The sequence below is a fragment of the Mus pahari genome, chromosome 9, assembly GCF_900095145.1.
Source record: "Mus pahari chromosome 9, PAHARI_EIJ_v1.1, whole genome shotgun sequence".
Lineage (NCBI taxonomy): Eukaryota > Metazoa > Chordata > Mammalia > Rodentia > Muridae > Mus > Mus pahari.
In genome coordinates this window covers 23,064,609-23,082,815 of record NC_034598.1, presented here as the reverse complement: position 1 = coordinate 23,082,815, position 18,207 = coordinate 23,064,609, and the positions used below count along the sequence as shown (strand labels likewise).

At 40.5% G+C, this 18,207-nt stretch overlaps 1 protein-coding gene across 1 annotated transcript in view; it reads right to left on the bottom strand.

Annotated features, from left to right (window-relative positions):
• The window catches only part of Pkib (cAMP-dependent protein kinase inhibitor beta), a 97,071-nt gene extending 82,798 nt beyond the window's left edge, over window positions 1–14,273 (bottom strand). The window contains exon 1 of the mRNA XM_029542515.1: window positions 14,169–14,273. The gene's annotated coding sequence lies outside the window, so the exon portion shown is untranslated. The remainder of the gene's footprint in view (window positions 1–14,168) is intronic.
• Between the last annotated feature and the right edge of the window lie 3,934 nt (window positions 14,274–18,207).

Below are 18,207 nucleotides of genomic sequence, written 5' to 3'. Positions count from 1 at the left end.
ATTAGCTTGCTAGTTTTTTTCAAATGTAAATATTTGCTTGGCTTACGGAATGTTAACCAAGGGACATTACCTATTCCAAGAAAAAATGAAATTTTTCATTCCAATGAAAAATGACATCTCATTGGCCCAGAAGACTTTCTTACAATCAAGCCTGAAGGACAGAAAAAAAGAGTCAGGCTACTTGTGTGAGAATTTTTGCTGCCACTTCTATGTGTTTTTCCCCAAGTTTACATGTAATTCAATTTACAATTCCATAAAAGGCACCATATGTCCACAGTATACAAGTTAACACATTTGATGATACAGTCAGACACTTACTGATAACACCATGCCTCTGAGGGTAGTTCGGACTCTTCCAGGATCTACTGCTCCTCCTAAGGGGAGTGGACCCACTACCACTTTGATATACCATGGAGGCTGAAGTGGCACCAAGAGGCCCCTGGTTGCTCAGCAACCATCCCTTGTGACTGCCCCAGAGGGACAGCTAGGCAACAGTGCTTCATTTGCCCCAGCTGTTCCCAAGAACACTCCCAGCTCAGTGGCTCTCAAGTGGGCCAGGTTCACAGGATGCTAGGGGTACCTGGCTCTATGTCTAGATACATAATATCCACACATGCTTCTCAGGAAACGTTCCACGTTTGCCAAATAAAAATCTGGTCAAAGTTATTTTCCAGCATGAAGGGTACTTTGAATGTATCCTTGATTTAAACTCTATCCTTGGAGAGTTACAGAATCTGTCAGGAAGACTAAAGCAATGGAAGCAAAATCTAGAAAAGTCTAAGTACTGAAATAAATAATAAATGAGCCAATATTTATTAAGTCACATTTAAAGTATGACTTCCAAATTTCTCACCGTTTCAAAGAACTTAACCATTTACATACTTTCTGTTCACAGAAAAGTGGAGAAACATGAATCAAATCACAAGGAAAACTGTGCCAGACGTATTTGGAGCTGCATCCAATGACACATGGTTATTATTCCAGGATTTGGGAGGCTGAGGAAGACAAATTGTATGAGATCATTTGTGGCTACATAGTAAGACTCTCTCAGGAAGGACAAAAGGGAGAGGAGGGAAAGAAAGAGCCAGAAAGAAAGAGGAGAAAAATTTAACTCTACAAAATATTTAAGTGTACAACTCTAGTTTGGCATGGCAACTTCCAGGCAAAACTTTCATTTTTTTTTTTTTATGTACAGTTAAACCCACATTGGGATGTTCTGTCCCAGAGTTACCATAACAGCTCAACAAACCTAAAGTAGTCATATTTTCTATATCTGCCCCACACCTTGAAGGCAACATGTAGTGAGTGAATAAATCTGAAAACTTTTCCCAACCAGTCATGAGCTCTGCTCTGGCCTTATTCCCCCAAACTCCTCAGGAGAAAAGGAAGAGGGCCATATCACCACTGTAGAAATGGAATTCTATTACTCTTCCAGCTCAAAGCCTTCAATAAAGGCCAAGCATATACAGCCTGACTCACAAAACACTTCTAAATTTATTTCCTGTTCAACGTCAAGCCCCATCAGCTGCTGTCCCATACAGAACACTTCCATTATGTTGAATGAATCACAATTCCTCAAACACACCTTGTACTCTTGTGTTTTCCCAGAATTCATTCCTTTTTACCTGATAAATGAGTGGCTATCTTTTAAGATCTGGCAATTATGTCATCCTCTGCAGAGTAACTGGCCCTGATTTCAAGATTACTGATAAAGACAGCCGTTCACGTCCACACTTGATCAAAGTTGTTATGGTGAACACAGTCACATTGTTTCGAAGCTGTTTATTTTCCCATTAATCTTGTACTCTTTAACAGCCTACATTACACCCAACTTGACCTTTTTGAGGCCTGGCCTAGTCCTTAGGATTAAGGAGGTGACCATGGGATAATGTATTGTTGATTAGAGAAGAGTGATTTAGGGGAAAATTGCAAAATTTATAAAGACTCGGCATGTTTTGGTGTCTTCTGCCTTTCTTTTATCTCCCAACATACATCTAGGATGGGAAGTGATATAATTTGTCAAAAACTAAAACAAAAACTCCATTTCCTGACTTCTCTTAAACTATAATGAATGCTTCTACACTAACTTATCAGATATCCCTTGAGTGACATTGTTCTATAATCTGGTCACCTGTATTCTTTTCTTTTTCCTTGAAATACTAACCCATGGGTATTTGTTTGGTTGGTTGGTTGGTTTGGTTTGGTTTGGTTTGGTTTGGCTTGATTTAGTTTTGGCAAATTAAACAAGCATTCTGCCTGAGTCTCCTGAATGCCTAGTCTGTGCCTCTCTTACTATAATCACGATAATGGAGCACTCAAGGCAGCTATACATCCAGGAGCCAATCACTGATACTGATCTGGGTTCCATCGGAGAAAAGTGATTGTCCATACTAATCAGCAATTGGGTTTTGCTTGTTTCTCTTTTGAAATGGGCTTTCATGTAGCTCAAGCTGGCTTCAAACTTGTTAGATGGCCAAAAAAATGACCTTAAGTTTCTTGTTACTAGCAATGCATCAACATGTCTGGCTTATGTGGAGGTGCTCTGGATTGAATGCAAGTTATGCTAACTGTAAAACCTCCAAAATAGTCCCAAGTCAGCATTTATTCAATATCTGCCTCTTTCAAAGTACTAGTTGAAAAGTTAAATAGGACCATGGGAAAAAAAGTCCACAAAAGCTTATGGATCCTGGGCTGGTGAGATGGCTCAGTGGGTTAGAGCACCCGACTGCTCTTCCGAAGGTCCGGAGTTCAAATCCCAGCAACCACATGGTGGCTCACAACCGTCCATAACAAGATCTGATGCCCTCTTCTGGAGTGTCTGAAGACAGCTACAGTGTACTTACATATAATAAATAAATAAATTTAAAAAAAAAAAAAAAAGCTTATGAATCCGGCAATCAGTCACGATATCACACAGTCATTCTTTTTCTCTAGCACCCCTGGAGCTAGAGATACATATAAGCCTCGATCTCACAGGTTTCCTTAGTACTGAAGAGCCTGAGGTCCACATACCTGTGCATGAGCAACTCGCAAGCATGTTTACACTAAGAGTACTGTGAGTACCTAACTTGAACAAATTCTGGAGATTAGAAATCTTAATTCCTAGCCTGCCTGTGTTTACACATATGGAAAGAATTTTTAACCCAGTGAGTTGACCTGTTCCATGCCCTGCTAAGGCTGTGTATCTAGTGTGTAATTATATTTTTTTCTTTCTCCACCATTAGTCCTCAATGCACAGGCACCTCACTGACCCAATCTAAACCCCTATGTGCAGCCTTCACACTCAAATACCAGTCACAAACAGTGGCGATGTGTTAGATGCTAGGAAAGGGGGAGACAAGCCAATGCTGCCATCTCTATAAAGCAGATACACTGAAAGAGCGAAAGTAAGAAAATTCTGGAAAATAAAAGGGCAAACAAGTAGTAGAGCTAAGTCCTGAATCCAGATCTATCTAAGTCTTACTCTTTATATACTCACTACCTTAATCGGACAGCCACTTGATATTACTAATCACTAGCTGATCAATAATAAACCAAAACCTCCATTATTTTACCAATTCTACTAATGACCATTTCTCTTCTATCATATTTCAATATATATTCATATATATTATATATAAATTATATATTTATTATTTAGTATATTTCATATATTTTATTATATAATATATATATATACAGCCCCTTCTACAACACACATAACACATACATACACACACACACACACACACACACATATATATATATATATATATATAAGACTGAGGAAAAACTTTGTGTTTAAATTTGTGGCTAATGTTGATAAATACTGCATTTTATTAGTGATAATATATATGTATATATGTCTAAACACAGTCTTCAGTCTGGTATTTAAAGCCCTTCACAACAGCCTCAATCTCTACTTCTGCTCTTACCTTCTCTGAGTCCTGAATAGTCTTTGCAGCTCTGTCTTGTCCTTTTCTGCATTTGAGCTTTTGTTTCTGCTACTTTCTAATTCAAGGATTTTTTTTTTTTCATTCACAGAATTTTCTTCAGTGCCTAAAGGACCACCTCAGTTTCTACATCTTCTGGACCATCCTTCTGAGTAGCTAAGTTTATCTTTCTCTTCTTTAAATTCTCTGAAGTTCTTCAACACTTTCTGTCTCTTGTTTTGTTTTGGTTTGGTTTGGTTTGGTTTTGGTTTTTCGAGACAGGGTTTCTCTGTGTAGCCCTGGCAACACTTTCTGTCTCTTTAAGAAATGGAGAGTTAAGGCTGATTGTCTTCCATCACTTGCCTTGAGCAGACAGGGTTCTAAGCACCCAACAAAGAAGGTGAGTCTCACTCGTTCCTGCTGACATTCATCACTAAGAAACACACAGAAATGCCTGCATCCAAGAGGATGCTACTAAGTGGGCATTTGTTTGTTTAAACTTAGTTAGCCTTTCACCTCAAAACAATAAAATAAAATAAAATAAAATAAAAAACAGACTTACTAAATTCCAAAGTGCATTAAAACTTTCAATAAACATTTTTAAGTGTTCTTTATTTTTTTTTTTATATGTCTAGATGGTTTGCCAACACGTATGTTTGTGTTCAGTGTGCATGACTGGTGACCACAGGAACCAGAAGATGACAGTAGAGTCTCTGAAACCTGGGTTACAGATGGTTGTAAGCTGCCATATGGACACTGGGATTCAAACTCAGGTCCTCTGGAAGAGCAGCAAGTGCTTTTAACCACAGAGCCATCTCTCCAGCTCTAAATAAATGTTTATGATCACTCTTAAACATGAGCATGAAAATGCAACATTAAAACTGGAATTTGGGCTCTTTTTACAATGATATATGTAGTTTTCTGTACTAATTTTAGGATGAAAATTGAACTCAATTTTGTCATATTCATTTATGTTGAGAAAAAAACTGAAATCTCAAAAAGTAAGGTATTTGTCTGTTAGCACATGACTAAAAGCACATAGCTACAGAGCAAGCTTTTTCATTTGTAGTTTAGTGATTTTTGAGTTATTATCGCTACAATCTTTGTCCATATTTTCAAGTGTTAGTCACAGATATATAGTTATATAAAGGAGAAAGATTTTCTTTCACACTTATTATTTCTTTTCAAATTATTATTTAGATACAGACTCTATACAATAAAGTTCATTAATGATAATTAAAGAGGATTATACTGAACAAGATTTATTTCTACAAAGCTTACTTGCTTTTCACCCAAAAATACAAAGAATACAGCAAAACACCAAGATATTAAAGTACATAATAATGATGATATGTATATGATGATGAAAATATAATGTAATAATGATAATAAATGTCACCAACAACCTACCTGCTAATAATATTCATGGTTTTCACACATAAAACAGCCTTTGGAACCAGACCCTCGCCTGGTTTCATTACCCTTCTGATTTTCTTTTAGCCCATCCATCCTCAGGGTGGAAGACGCTGGTAAATATTTTCCCTGCACCTTATCTCTGTGAAGGGCACTTCTTTCTCTTTTCATGCTCTGCCAGATTCACTTGTTCCCAGGAATGACACTGAGACCAGGGCCAGATTAATCAAAGATTCACATGCCCCTAATCACAGCTGTTTGTTCGGTCCCAGCATGACTTACACCTGCCCAGAAAGCTTGTTACATTCCCCACCCCCACCCCCACCGCAGTAGCTTCCCACATGGGCTTATGGTATAAATTGATGGAACAAGAGACTTACTAAAAGCCTGGGTAGATATACCTTGTTCTCTTTGAATGTATGCTTTAGAAATTAGTTATAGAACAGTTAACAGCTTTTTTGTTTTCAGAGTAAAGCTTAATAATGAAGTCAATAAAGAGGGAGAAAGAAACTGTTTTTTTTTTTTTTTTTTTCAAAATAATTTTAGTTCTGCATCAAGCTGTGACTAAAAGCCGAGTTTCACAAATCTCATAAACACCTCTTGTCCCTTTGTGTTAACTTGCCATATATTTTCTATTATGGGACATGGTAATAATCCTTAAAATATGGCTAATTGCTTAAGCATCTCCATTCACAACAGATGGAAAGGTTAAGAGATAGAACAGAATTGTCTTATACTTAAGATAAAGTGTCAGTGTGCAGCTTTAAAAGGAAAATGAAGGCAGGTGGTTGAAAATAATAAATTTCTACTTTCAAAAGTAGGAGTTTTTAAATCAAACTAGAACCCCAAACATAGGCTGACAAAGGTGAAACAAGTTCTGCTGAGATTTATTGGAAGTTAAACATCGTTTAGCTAACGTTCACCCTCTTTCAAAGGCTGCCTGAGATCTACTATGAGAGGGAACTGTTCCTCACTTCCTCTGAAGCCTTTCTCCATTATTCCCAATGCAGATGAACGAAAGCCAAGGTTCACCCTGAGACTAGTAAGAGCACATTTCATATCTCTACTGGTGATTCCATATGGACTCTGAGATGATTGGCTTCCAGCAATGCTGAAGGACAGCGGCCAAGGAAGGCTGCAGTAGATGCACTACCCACCCTATCACACTGCCTTTTTGTGGCCCCTGACACTAAGAATGAGCGCTTGGCGTGTACCACACTTAGACTTTTTGAAATGTCCAGGATGACAGACGAGTTATCCTTTTCAATTCCAGGCAATTTCCAGTGGACCAAGGATCTGGATTTATGTGATCATCAAAATAAACCCTGACACTTTCTATGAAATGACTGGACAGAGGGGCTAGGGTGTAGTAGAACCAGTTTAAACTTATCCCCGTCTAGTTAATGAATAAATGAGACTCAGACTACAGTTGTAATGATTTTGGTTTGACAATTACTGGGCATAGCCCCTAACCTACTTTTCTAACTGCTGCCGTGGCCACTTCCCCAGCAGTGTCCCCCAAATACTTGCTGTTTCTCCCAGCCATGTGCTCATGGTCCATCTCCTCCCCAGGCCTCAAGGTGGCTTCTTCCTCTCTCCCTGGCTCGACTCCCTCCTCCTCTCTGCAACCCCTAGGTAACTCAAACCCCACCCACATCCAGTAATTGGCTGTAGTCATTTTTGTTTAACCAATAGTTTTAAGTCAAGGAACAAGGTGCGCACAACAAACGCTTGCAAATGTGAGACCTCCCTCATTGGCTTAGACCTTTGGGCCTAGAATTTAGTATTTCAGTGCATAGCAACAGTCAAAACCTCAACACTGGGGAGATGCCTCCGTGGGTAAAACAAGGACCTAATGTTTAGATCTCCAGCACTCATGTAAAACCCTGGAGTTATGCTAGTTTGTAACCCCAGCACTAGACAGAGCAGGGACAGACCTATCCCAGCAGTTTCCTGGCCAACCAACCTAGCTAAAATGTCAGTCTCCGAGGACAGCAAGAGAGCCTGCCTCAAAAGCAGAGCACCAGTGTCAACCTCTGTTCTCTACCTGTACATAAGTGGGTGAAGCGCGCGCGCGCGCACACACACACACACACACACACAAACAATACAGGTGAACAAAATAAAAGACTGAACAAGAACACTCTTTAATTGTTCATCCAGAAAATGCAGCCATAATACCAGTTTCATAAGTCGAAAAAATAAACGAGGCATTGGAACATACCTAGTCCGAGGCCTGGCAACAACAGATCACTTCCATTTCCTTAACATGGCCATTTCCATAGAAAATGTTTAAGAACTGCTCTCCCTTAAACTCCATTACAGGTCAAAGAGCATGCAATGTTTGCGACTCCCACTTCTACTCTTAATTTAACCCCTCTCCTTCGGGAAACAGTCCCATGACATACCTTTTCTAGATTCACAGCCTTTTCCACCCTTGAGTTGTTTAATCATTGAATAAAAGTCAATTTGACTCGGTGTCCCAAGACACCAACTTTCTCCACCGGTGACTTGTCTCCTCACCTCCTATTTGTTCCTCCTCACAATCACAAAGCCTTGCCTGTCATCTTGTCAAATCAAAAGCTCCATTAACCATTCTCCTGCCAATACTCTTACAACCTTAGTTCTGCCTGCTTTAAAATGTCACTTTCCAGCTTCTTCCGGGCTTTCTGGGGCACTCTATGAACTCTCGTGCTTCTGCATTCTTACCATAAGGGGTCTCACCATACTCTGTCCTATATACCAACTCTAATGTTATCTCTTGAGCTTCTATACAGTGGCCTCTTAAACATCGCACCTCTGATTTATCTCTTACACATAAGGTAAGGCTTTGATTTTCATGTGTGATTACATTCCAAGGTTTTGAGAAGGAGAAAAAAAATGGAGGATATAAGATTCAGAATACCCATCAAGTCCACTCCCATTCTCAAATTGCAGTGCCCATAAATTGTGCCAGCTTACAGCCTAACACCAGAGATGCATTTGGCAGTCTGTACTCACACAACTCGGCTCTCATCAGGCCCAGTCCTTTAAGGCTCTAATAATTCTGGAACCAGAATATTACCGTCTTCCTCATTTGGATTAGTGGTTAGAAATATTTGCTTGCACTGCCCTGCAACCTATCTACTCACCTAAGAACTGTAAGAGTGGGAAACATCTGTAACTTCCTAGAATGTGTGAAAGGCTTAAGTAAGTCGGTCTTTCTTTTCTGTCTAACTTTTCACTCCCATGAGCAGTTCTGCTTCTGCCCCTCGGCACACAGAGCGGTGACAGATGTCCTTCATTAAGGACAGAGGAACTGGGAGGCAAAGGAGTTTCTGAGGAAGTGCTGCCGTTTGTAACTTCTTCTTTGAGTTTGATAGATGTCTTACAAACCTTCAGACTGTAACAAAATTCATCATGTCTGCAATATGGCTGTTTTATTAGATTCGAAAGACCTCTTTGAGAAAGGCAGGCGAAGAGGTCTTCCTTCATCATTTTGAGTTTAGCATTACTCTTAGCTCCAGAGGTTCCACAATAAAAGTGGTTATTTTCATTTAAAAAATAACCAACATAATAAAGTAATATAATTGCTTGGACTATAAACCATTCCTATTTATACATGTGTGTGCAGGGAAACAGAGGTAGAGAGATTGAGAGAGTCAAATTGTTTTCTCCCTGAGATATGTAACCTCAGTGCATAAAATAAATATAGACATAAGAAATTTTGTGATGGTTAGAATACAAGCATGCAGAGGAAGGATGTGGGACTCCTGTGGTTTAATTTTTGAGGTTGTCACACTGGGCCTCAGTTTCTCCTTTTATTTCAGTCCCTAAATGAACACTTTCAGTAGCCCATACTGAACATCCGGCGCAGATGATACTTCCTCTTATCAGAACAATGTTAGGAGATCTGACGCCCTCTTCTAGAGTGTCTGAAGACAGCTACAGTGTACTTACATATAATAAATAAATAAATCTTAAAAAAAAAAGTCTTTAAAAAAAAAAAAAAACAATGTTAGGACTTCTAAGGAAGAGAGAGATGTGAGGAGGGAGGATCCACAGAGGACTTCCTGCCTGTCTATCCTGTGCACAAAGGCTTCAGCTGTTGCCACAGCATGTAACTGTCAACTATATCCTGACTCCACACTGTTTGGAGCATCTCTGTTCCCTTGGCCCTCTTTCCTTCTTGAAAAATCTTGTTTCTAATTCATCCAGGATTCTCCTTTAGATGGCTGCCTCAAATTCAGGAACACATACACAAAAACAAACAAACAAACAAAAACCCCACCAACTCAGCTCCAGGATGTTCTCATACTGAGCCTCTGAGTGACTGAGGGACACAAATCCTGATTTTCTATAAATTGCACCGCAGGCACCCTACCTAGGCAGATGCACAGAATTGCAGTTGGTATTGCCAGCTGAAAAAAAAAAATGCATCTCCTATTTGAGTTAAAAAGTAGTAACTCTGTTTCATTTCTCAAAATCAGTTCTACTTCTAGTAAGAAGAAAAATAATAACCAGTTTTGTTTCTGCAGGTATGCACAGGAGTGTGACCTATAACTTTTCTTGTGAAATATCATTATCTCACAATGACACAGAAAAGCTATATACAAAGTATATGATAATGTGTAAAACCAACACATTTACATGGCAGGATTTTCCCTGTCCAGTTACATTAAAATATTAGTGCAGCAGGAGGTCTGCGAGTGGACAGAGAAAAGGGGGGCGGAGCTAAGAGTTGCAGGGACAGAGAGCAACTCGGGAGAGAGAGGAAGATGGAGATGGTTGGACTGGAAGATTCAGATTCCTCGTGGCATTAGATAGCCACAGGGAGATGTGATATCATAAAAGACAGAATAATTGGGATAACTTGTCTAATCTAGGTGGGCAGCTTTTATCATTATCAATTGGCTCCGAAATTATTGTATGGGCATCTTGTGAATTGATAATTTATTGATACATAAATCTGACTGGTCAATGATAAGCATCAAGAGTTTTGTTTTACTGGGATACTGGAATGTGGGACCACTGACGACAGAAGTTTATGGGTACGGGCAGCTATGAGACAAGGGAACTGGAGCTGGGTAGATGGTGATCAGTCACTGATGAGGCTAGTCTAAAGAGAGGCAGAGGCAGCGGGACCACACCGGGGCTGAGAGTTGCTGGAAGTAGCGTGGGAAACCTGACAGTCATTTTAAAATATTTCCCACAACAGACTTAGAAAAGCCCTAAAGGTCCTAAAATTCCGTCTTGAATTTATTCTAATATGTGATTTTGGTAAATGTAATTACTGAACCTAGGGGCCTTAGATTTCCTCAACTACGTTAAGAGAGGATTAATTAGTATCTGCATGACACTTTAACTAAGGAGGCTCCTTTTATTATAGACTCTATCAACTGTTTTGACATTCAGAAAGGATTTTTTTTTTTTTTTTTTTTTTACTTAGCCAAAACTTCTGCAGTAAAGAAATGGAACATGGCCAAATTTACTGTCGAGCCTCACAAAAGTGTGTGAAAAATGTTGTAACAGTTTTTCAGAGTAGTTTGATGTACTTGAGCATTAACTTTGAAAGAAAACCTCCTCTGTAGATCTCTATCATCTCTCTGCCTATCTACCTATCATCTATCTATCTATCTATGTCACACACACACACACACACACACACAATGCTCTCGAACCTTCTACATTTTTTACATATAAAACTGATGTCATCATGTTCTTTTAAAAGGAGATGACCTAATTTTAATATATAATCAAGAGATACCATGGTTTAATGTCTACAAAAAAAGAAATTAATATATGAGCTCCCAAAGACTTACACGTGAATATCATTAGCTTTGGGGTTCACAACAGCACATATTGACAACAATGCAGAGTGGGGAAGAAGGCTTGGTAGGTAAAAGCCTTTGTCACCAAGCCTGAAGTTGGGAGTTTGGTCCTTGGACCCAAATGGTAGAAGAAATGTACGTACTCCCCCAAGTTGTTCTCTACCCTTCATATGCATGCTATGACACACTATATTACATGCATGCCTGCTACTATAAATATGGCAAAGAACCCGAAATTGAGTAGGACTTAGGTCCTAAAAGAGAACCTAATAGTACTCTGCCAAAAGGGCATAGTATTAAACCAACACCTAAAAGCTTATATCCATAGATCAGTGCATCCTTTGACCTCCATCAGAGAAGCTTCTTTGTGCAGTACAGATGATTAATCCCCACAAGTCATCCACAGGCAGAGGAAAAGACTCTGAGCTCATAGCACTTAATGGGACATATGTATCATACCCTCTCCTCTCAAGGCTCAGAGATAATCACTAAGAGGATTGGAAAGATTGTAAGAGGTAGAGGCAGTGATGACTCTATTGAAGCAGTGATTTCTGGATAAAACAGTAGAGTTGCATATAAACTCATAGTGGCTGGGACTGTGCGCACAAGATCATTACAAGATCAAACCTGACAAAACCCCACCACATGGGATGAACTCATGATGTCTTCCTCCCGGCTGTGCCACTATTGACAACTGATGACAGGAGAAGGGGAGCCCATTTTCTTAAGAGATATGAGCCCTGAAGGCTACCCATGCTCCAGTGCATGGCCTCATAGCTGTGCATATGCAGGCAGCACTAAGTTCACTTGGTGGGTTTGAAAAAAAAAAAAAAAACAATGCTTGAAATTTGAAGCTAATAGTGGGTGGAAGGGAAGATATTGGAGGTGATGTAACAAGGAGCTGGACTCAATCAAGCCACAATACCTCCATTTATAACATTCTCAAATAATATACAAGTATATAATTCAAAGTAAAGAGTCCAAATGCACGTCAACTGAAAAATGGACAGAATATGATACGGCAGCACAAACAGAAATAAATCAGCAGTTATAAAGGAACAAAATACATATGCATACTACAATACAGATGTACCACAAAAGCATGATGTGAATGAATCCAGAAACCAAATAACATAGAGTATACTATTTGTCTGCAATGTTTACAAAAAGTAAGCCTGTCGACACTAAAAAGCAGATACACAATTTCCGGGAGTTCCGATGGAACTAGAAGGCTACAAATATGCATGCTGGATCTTACAAATTGCTGAAGACTAAAACTGAATCATAACAACTACTATACATCCTGGTAAAAGTTCTAAAAAAAAAAAAAAGCATTGATAGAAGGTGGCTTTCTGAAGATCATCTGCCTTTGAAGAGGGTAGATTTTATTACGTATAAATTTATAATCTATATCTCAACAAATTTACCTTTAAATCTGTAATGCAAACTGGATGAGAAGTTAAATAATTCTAAGACTTAGAGAAATAATCTGATCTATCATTAACGTAAGTATACACTTAAGCTGACTAAAGAGGAGGGGGAAATTCTTTAACAAGAGGGGAATTTGGCACTTCTTAAAATATTCTAGATTGAGTAAGCTCCTGTCTGTAATATTTTACTGAAGAAAGTCATAGACCCAATATTAGTAAATTACTAAAACTATTCTCTGGGTCTTTTCTTTCTTTACTTCTTTCTTCTTTTTCTTATTTAGATTTTTAAAATTGAAAAAGTTGAACTTGCCAAACACTTTTTTTTTTTTTTTTAAGAAAATAAGCTGCATAGAGACAGTATCAGTTGACTGGCTCTGACGAGTGTCTGGGAGTCGCGGGGTACAGTGCTTTGGAGGTGCAATCTTTGGCTTCAGAGGGTTGAGGTCACCATATTTTAATTTTCATTTTAATAAACCAAACTCTGAGCCTCCGAATATTAAATTCAAGGAAGTTTTTTTTTTTTAACGTATCAAAAAGGGGGGGGGGGAAAGACATCCTGTGAAGTGGATAGATGGATGTTTAAAGGTTACTGTATACAAAGAGACAAACAACCCGTAAGAGTAAGTCGAACCCATTAATTTTTCCGGTATCCAATCACTGGTAAGAGAAGAGTGCCTCATTCTGGTTTGTCTCTCCCAGCTGAACATGCCTCTAAGCGGTCATCAGTGTCCAGTATCCACCTGCTGGTCCGGTAAAGTCCAGCTGCTAACCCTATTGTTTGCTTTAATGGCTTCCCTTGGGCTCAGCAACTGCTCTTCAGGGAGCTTTCCTGAGTCAGGAATGCTTTCTGATACCATCTTTGAGAAGATGGAATGCCACTATCATCTCAGCTTGGCTAAAGAAGGGAGTTGAGTTGTGGGGTCTGAGAGGTCCATGAGACCCGGTCACCCTTTACAGAAACCCCCAAACCTTCAGGAACCCACAAAAGGCTGCAATAACTGTACCCAAGACCAGCCTGGACTGGGGTGCCTTCTGCCTCTCTGTCTCTGGGACCATCTGGCACTTGAGTCCCTCTTCCTTTATCAGCGAGGGTCCTAGCAGCAAGCAGAGTCTGATATAGCTGCGGGGCACCACCAAGGTCGCTGGTTTCCTAGCAGGCATACTTTTATCAAGGAATGCGGGGGGGGGGGGGGGACGGTAAGGTGAGGTCTCTTGGCTAAAGCCACAGTTCTGGATGCTTGAAGCGGGTTGGAACTCAGACCTCCTCTGATAGAAAAACGAGGCCGGAAGAAAATGATGTGGCGTTGATGGCGTGAGCAGAGAAAGGCTCAGCAACTTATAACCAGAGGTCCCCTGAGTCCATTTTCAGTGGCCAGCGAGCATAAGCCAATGAGCAAACCTCCCAGGAGCACCGGCTTTCACTCCGACAGTCCCCCAGCTCCAGGTGGAACGATGGGATCTGCTCTGAATTCCCCCTGGGCATGTGCAGACCAGACATAAAATAGCAAAGTTGAGCTTACATTTTTCCCTCGCTCGGTCTCCCCAACTCCCCGAGCCCTTTCCCTCCATCCCCTCTCTAGTGACACCTGCTCGCCGGTACTTACCAGCTGCGCGCAAGAGCTGCGGGCGGCGCCGGGCCAGGTCCCTCGCGGTGGCGCCTGCTGCCGGCCTCTCTGCGGCACGGAGCTGCGACGCGGCTGGAGCTTGCAGCCGCCTCTGCTCTGGGATGCGGCTGGGCTGAGCTGGTGGCAGCTATGTGTGGGGCGGAGGGAGCCGCTCGGTCCCGCCCCCGCGAGCTGAGCTAGGCTCCACAGGACCTGCCCAGTTAAGCAGAACCCGCCACCGCCGAGCCCCAGGGGACAAACGCAACAGTGGTTCCTGCTCCAGGTGTCCTAAGGGGAAAAAGCCTCTGGGCAAGTTCACCGAAGACAGAGTCAGTTCCCCTGAAAATACACACCTCCGCTGCTGTCTGTCTGTCTGTCTGGATGCTGTTATCCTTCCCTCCTGTTTACAGGTCTTAGGCTCCTGGTATTAGGAGGTTGCACTTTATCTAACAAGGGATGTTTGGAGAAACTAGCTCTGTTGCACCTGGAATCTGGGTGTTCGCGTTTATTCACGGATTCTTTTAGCACGTTGAAGTCTCACGCCGTAAAGAACACTTTTTTTCTCTTTTCTTTTCTTTTCTTTTCTTTTCTTTTCTTTTCTTTTCTTTCTTTCTTTCTTTCTTTTTGCGCAATAAAAAGCAGACATCAGCGTGTATCAGGCTTCGCTTTTAGACTCTCACTAAGGAAAACAAAGTTCTTACTATTTAGATGTCCTTATGTCCTTTAAAGGATGTAGGAAATGGAAGATGTTGCTGCTAACAAAAAAAGACTCTCTGATTCTGGAGGAGGTGACTTTTGATGGAAGTCCCAGTGGCCTCTGATGCCCTGACAGTCACCAGAATTCCAAGTCTTTACTATGAGCTGCTCAATTATCCGGCATCTGGCTTCTAGGAATTCCAGGTGTGGGCTGCCACTTCCCCATTGACTACCCCCATTTGGCCTGCTTATGGAAAGACTGACGTATTAAAATACAATCGGGTAAAAATCCTCATTACAAGTGTCTACAAAGTGTATGATGGTTAGACTCCTTGAGTTATTGACTATTTGTAACTGCACCGCGTGGTGATAACTCTCTACTTGCAGATAATAGACTCAAATCCAACAAAGTGAGGTCAGTTGCATAAGATGAAATGGGAAAAACCCAAACCCTGGCCTGTGAGATGCCCCAAAGGGTTAAGTTGCTTACTGCCAAACCTGATGAGTTGGGTTTGATTTCCCGTACCTGGATAGTGGAAGGAGAAAACTGGCTCCCATAAACTGTGCTCTGATTACACACGTGCCTCACACACATGCGTGCGTTCACCAGTACACATGTATAAATGTGATTTAAAATTTTAAGAGAGGGCTGAGGAAATGGTTCCATGGTAAAGAGTTCTTGTTGCTCTCATAGAGAACCAGCTCTGTGTTCCCAGCTCGCATATTGCACAGGGCAAGTGGATGAAGCTCCAGTTCTAAAGGTTTTGTCACCCCCTTCTGGTCTCCACAGGTACTGCTTGCATGTGATAAATATACTTGCAGGGAAAACACATAAATACAAACTAAAAGTTAACCTCATTTTTAACCGAGCTGATTTTAAAACTCAGGTCTTTCTGCCTTCAGAATTGATGACAGATTTAAATTGTAGCCTGGTAATATGATGAGTTCTCTAAATGTTGGAATAAGTGCATCTTTTCCCTGAGAACATTTATGTAGTCACAATGTATCCACAAAAGAGACCAAACATTACTTCTGTCTTTAGCATAGCTTGAAAACCTACTATTTGAAAAAAAGAAAGAAAGAAAGAAAGAAAGAAAGAAAGAAAGAAAGAAAGAAAGAAAGAAAGAAAGAAAGAAAGAAAGAAAGAGAAAAGGAAACCTACTATTTGGCACATTACCAAGTCCAATACTAGTCCATAGTGTAATACTTGTGTTATCTAGTTATTCTAAAGCTAGTTCCCATTAGGAATTTACGATGGGGTGTGGGGGTAAAATATCTGGCATGTGAGCTATTGTATAACAATGGCCAACGTTTTGTGATTGTGCAACTCTAGTTTTGTTTATTCACAGTTTTTGTTTGTTTTTTTTTTTAAAAAAAAACCCTGCATTTGGGACAATTTTTATTTTTAAAACTAGTCCTCAGTGATGTGCCTATAAAGTACTGCATACTTAAAATTCATCTGAACCATTAGAAGGTGTCACAATCGTGTGCCCTCAAGGGCTAAGGTATCCATAAAAACAGATGCTTAGAGAGGTGTTTATTAAATTCAGTATTTATTTATTTACATAAGAAACAGGGTACCACAACACATGTGTAGCAGTCAGAGCACAATTTGGGGGGGGGGGAGTTGGTTCTTTCCTTGTGTTATGCTAATCAGGCTTTGTGGTAGAAAATGTCTTTATCAAATGAGTAGTTTTAAAATGAACAAATTGATTTCCTTATGCTTGTTTCTATGTATAGTGACTTAAGAAAAACCTATTTGTGGAATGTTCTTGAATACTTAGAGAAGATTGAAGATTTTTTTGTGTGTCCTCTCATGTCTAAATAAAGCCAATGCCACCATGTGGCCAGCTGGAAGGTCTGCAGCTACTGCCACTGGACAGAACTCACTGTATATGCAATGGAATATTTCAAGTCTAAGAGTTGAAGGCAATGGTAGCTTCCCACAGTTGCATTAAGTTGTGTCAGACAGTGACTTTAAACACAGAAAGCTCAAATCAGCCTCAACGTCTTATCAATCGATACGATAGCAAGGAGGTGAGAAGACAAGTGAGAAGCTTAAATGTTAGCTCTTAGAGTAGATGAAGGAGACAGATGTGAAGTAAACGCAAGACAAGATTAAAAAAAAAAAAAAGACGAAAAGCTGAGGAAAAAGAGAAAATAAAGCAATTCTGTCTCAATCAAATTACACAGACAAGAAGACTAACAGTGAGAAGGTAGGATGCCACTTATAGACGTTTTCACAGAGTAATGGCGGCATAATTTATGGAGAAGCTGTGGTTTAGCTTGGCTGGCCACGGCAATGGCCAAAAAATTGGGGAGTAAGGTACGCACATAGACACCAAAGTCACCAACAGTGAAGCCTGTGGGTATATGATTAGATTGTGGTGCAGGGGATATTCACGAATGTAGTGGAAAGATCTGGAGTGGAAGGAAGATTGCAGAGTCGAGGAAGAAGAGCGCATATGCACACCCAGAGAGGGAGAATCTAAGTGGGTGAAAGGTAAGAGGTGGCTAACAGTTCAATACTAGACAGCATCAGGACATGATGTTGTTCCCATGACCTCTGGGAGGGTGAAAGAAGAATAATCCAATAAGCTGAAAGAAGAAACTGAAATCCAGAACAAGGGGGAAGTTGTAGTCAAGGATTCATACAGACTGTAACGGTGTTCTTCCGTACTAAATAAAGATCCTCCGAGGTTAGATCGGTACCATGGAGAAAACCCTTCAAGGTCCTGTAACTTGTTCTCTTGAACAAAGCTTTGACTCTGAGAAAACCCTACCTTCTCTCCCTGCCTTGAAACCCTTTAACATCCTTTAAACAAAAAGAAGCACTTTTATCTTGCCACTGGCCTATAATGAGTATGTGATCAAAACTGTGGGGCAGTGGAGACACGGACGGAAGTGTGAAGCAAGAAGCAAGAAGGAGCCTCTACCAACTGAAGCAGGAGATTGCATTTTGATGGGACACCAAGATTTTTAGGTCCTTGCTGTGTTAGGTCTCAAATGCATTCTGGGTTCTGTTTGGTTGGGGCAGTGGGAGTTGGGAACAGCCACTAACAACCTACTCTGCTGTTCTTTCTGAGAGTATTTTAACTTCCTGAGGTTGCATAACAAATTGGTACAACCTGGGTGATTCAAACCATATTTGTAATCTCTCATAGTTCAGGGATCAAAGTCTGAAATCAAGGTATGGATAGGCTCTATCTGTCTATTTCTCTGTCTCTCTGTCTCTATCTGTGTCTGTCTCTCGGTTTGTCTCTCTCCATCTCTGTTTCTTTTTCTCTCTTTCCCTCTCCCTTCTTCCATTCCTCCCTCCCTCCCTCCCTCCCTCCCTCCCTCC